The following is a 3,820-nucleotide window of genomic DNA, read 5'->3' as shown; positions in this document are numbered from 1 at the left end:
CCTTGCTCCATCTGTATAAACATATTCAGGATCCCGTCAATGAAATTAAAAATATCTCTTGACCCTGACCCGGAGTCTACCTCTAGTGTTCTGCATTTTTATACTTGCATATCATTTTTATCAGCAATTCCACAGGAAGAACAGTTCTTATTACCAATTTCTATAGTTTCATTCTTGTTCCTTGCTTTCTTTATGAAATTTGATGACATTACTATGGGGAAAAAAGGATGAATCACTTTCAAAATGTTAAATTTCAAAGATACTTTTCCAGTTCTTGGACATTTCTCATAGCAATATCTTTTCTGATATATTTTCTCAGTCAAGGGAGGCAAAAAATATATTCATAAACAAAAAGAACTACATCAAATTAAAAAGTTATTGCACAGGAAAGGAAACCATCAACTAAATGAAAAGACAACACACTGAATAAAAGAATATATTTTCCAATAATACATCTGATAATGAGTTTATATACAAAATTTATAAAGAACTTATAAAACTCAACACCAACACAACAAATATCCAATTAAAAATGTGCAAAAGACCTGAACAGACACTTCTCCAAAGAGGACATACAGATGGCCAACAGAACTACAAAACAATTTTCAATGTCACTAAACATCAGAGAAATGCAAATTAAAACCACAATGAGATGTCACCTCACACTTACTAAACTGGTTATCATTAATAAATCAACAAATATCTGGTGTTGATGAAGATGTAAAGAAAAGGGAACCCTGATGCACTATTGGTGTGAATACAGACTGGTCTAGCCACTGTGGAAAAGAGTATGGAGTTTCCTCAAAAAACTAAAAATGTAACTGCCTTATGGCTCAGTGATTCCACTTATTGCAATTTATCTGAAGAACCTAGAAACACTAATTTGAAAGAATATATGTACCCCTGTATTCACTGCAGCATATATACAAGAGCCAAGATTTGGAAGCAGCTCAGTGCCCATCAGTAGATTAGTGGATAAAAGAGTTGTGGTACCTGTGCACAGTGGAATACTATGCAGCCACAAAAAGGAAGAAAATCTTACCCTTTGTGACAGTATGGATATGCCTAGAGAATATTATACTAAGTGAAATAAGCCAGTCCAAGAAAGACAAGCACCACATGTTTTCACTCATATGTGGAATCTAATGAACAAAATGAATAGGCAAAACAGGGACAGGCTCATAAACAGAGAACAGGCTGGCAGCTATCAGGGGGAGGTGTTTGGTGGAGGGTGGTGGATGGATTGAGTAAAAAAGAAAAAAGAGAGAGAAATAATTCATGGACATGGATAAGAGTGTGGTAACTGGCAAGAATGTGCGGGGGACAGAGCAGGAGGAGGTGGAAGAAATTATAGAGGGATAAATGGTGAGGAATGGATATGTCACTTGGGGTAGTGAACATACAATACAGTGTATAGATGATGTGTTATAGAGTTGTGTACCTGAAACTTGTATAATTTTGTTAACTAGTGTCATCCCAATAAATTCAATAAAATAAATAAATTCTTTCAGCATTTGACCCTATTGTACTTTCCCTCTTAAACTATCTGTCTCCCAACTACTGATTGGTAATCTCCAAACCTGTGAAAGAATGGGCAGGGCATCCTCTATGAACATTCCTGCAAGGACCACCTAAACAGACCGGCCGCCATGCAGTCAGAAGGATGCTGACCAGGAACACTAAATATTTGTTGTAACTGAGGCTAGGGGAGCTTTAGCCTTTGCAGATGTAGGGAGTAGAGAAACATTTTACTATTACCTTGGGAGAACAGACCACTTGCCAAACCTACTGGCCCCTGTGTTTATCCTCACTTATGGGACAGCTGCTACTTGTTGCATCCCAGAAGTTGGACCTGAGACCCAATGTCTAGACAGTAGAAAGTAACACTATGTAAGGGACACAGAAGAGGGGGAGGATTCAAAACACTCAGAACAGATGACTGCTATTGAAATAGAACAGAGATGGAGGCAAAAACAGTTTAAATAAAAAAATACGATCATACCAGCAGATCCAAATTTCATATTTGTGTATACACGCATACACAAATACTCTGGACAATGCATGTTTCCAAAATATTGCACTGTCCCCATATTACCTCATTAGCTCACTTTTCCTCCTCTAAACTCAACCCAAGAGATGTCTCAGAGGGGACAGTGACAGTGGTAGATCTTGGAACCTAATATGAAAACTGTGAGAAATCCTGGAGGAAGGAAAGGTGTTTAGGTTGTAGCATCAGAGAATGCTACAACCTGGCATTCTCTGATGCTACAGGCTGACATGAATGGAAATGGCCAGAATGATGACATTAAAAGCTCCCCCAAACTAGAGAGTAGGATAGCACTAAGTGTTGTGAGGAGGCCAAATGCTGGGCTATGGAGTAATCTGGCAGGTTTAATGAAACCAAGTATTTAAATACCCAATGACATCAATTCTGCTTCTGAGTGTATCAGGGCCACAGGATGCAGTTGTCTAGTTTGTGGTGCTGTGGAATTCCAGGAGGTACCTTTCACATGGGTAATAAAAGTGTGTGCTACATATAAAATTACCTTAATCTTGTAAATGTAAATAGTTGAAACAAGTACATGTTAAGTTGTTAAGTTTATAACTATTTAAAAGAAAGAATAAACGCATAAAATTATTTTGCTACATAAACATATAATTAACTGAAATAGATGGTTATATGCATTCATAATAAAGGAATAACACACTAAAATACTTTATATCTCACTTGTGTTTTCAAGTTACAAGGTTACCTGGTTTCAGGTTACAGGTTTCAGGTTAAAAGTCTATGATTACAACTTTCAATAAATGCACAAGGGCAAAAAAAAGATTTTTTTCAAACAGATATATCACATATAAAATCCACCCCTCCTCATTTCTTAAATTATTTTGTCTTGACCTATCAATGAGAACTTTTTCCCTGACCTCTCATAATTCAATATCTGGAATCCAGAAAAATGGCTGTTTCCATCTGTTCCTCTCAGAGTGATCAATATTTAGTTAAGTTCATGCATAATAATGAATATGTATCTCCCAGAACGTGCTTTGTCAAATTTTGGTATATAATTTTGTCCAGGAGCAAGACCTTGACAGAGGTTATCTGCATTTTCATTTTACTTTACAAGGGATGTGGGAATGCTGACTATCTACTTTTTATGTTTTTCCCCATATTATTGCTTTGTAAAGGGAAGCATTCTGCCACAGTGAAATAGACATGTGTTTCAAAAAATTCTCCCTTTAGGCCCAAACATGGGCTAACTTCAATAAATGAAAGTGGCATAGTTTATAGAATTGGTTTCTCACTAAGTACTTGAGTTGAATCAGCTTTTTAGATGCTTTCAGAATTTTAAGGGAAGCAAAAGAAAAAGCATTCTTCCAACATCAAGAAAACACTTTACCACAGATAATTGCCCCATTTAATTTGCATTTCAATGCATACCAAACTGAAAAACAGCAATACTCAGGAGGCCAACGGATGGAAGACTTCCTATCAAAGTAATAAAGTGATAGGTGAACAAGAGGGAGAGGAGGAAGGTCTGGGTAGAATGATTTACTGGAGTCCAAGTGTTGGTTGCAAATTCCCAAGTTTAAGTTACCAACATTTATTCCTGTCTCACTACCAATGTCTCTTCTGCAAGCAAGGAAAAAAAAATTCCAGACAGCCTAAGAAATCAGCCAACAAACCTCATTATTGATGGCGTCAGGTAGTAGATCAATGCTGGAGGAAAATCAATGTTAAAAATATTTTCAGTAGTGCATACAGATGAAGAGCCTCAGCAGCATTTTTTTATGAAAACCACAAAAGTCTGCAGCCACCCCC

This window comes from Phyllostomus discolor, chromosome 4 (genome assembly GCF_004126475.2).
Source record: "Phyllostomus discolor isolate MPI-MPIP mPhyDis1 chromosome 4, mPhyDis1.pri.v3, whole genome shotgun sequence".
In the NCBI taxonomy this organism is placed as follows: Eukaryota; Metazoa; Chordata; class Mammalia; order Chiroptera; family Phyllostomidae; genus Phyllostomus; species Phyllostomus discolor.
The sequence above is the reverse complement of the archived record's forward strand: the minus strand, read 5'-3'. Positions refer to the sequence as shown.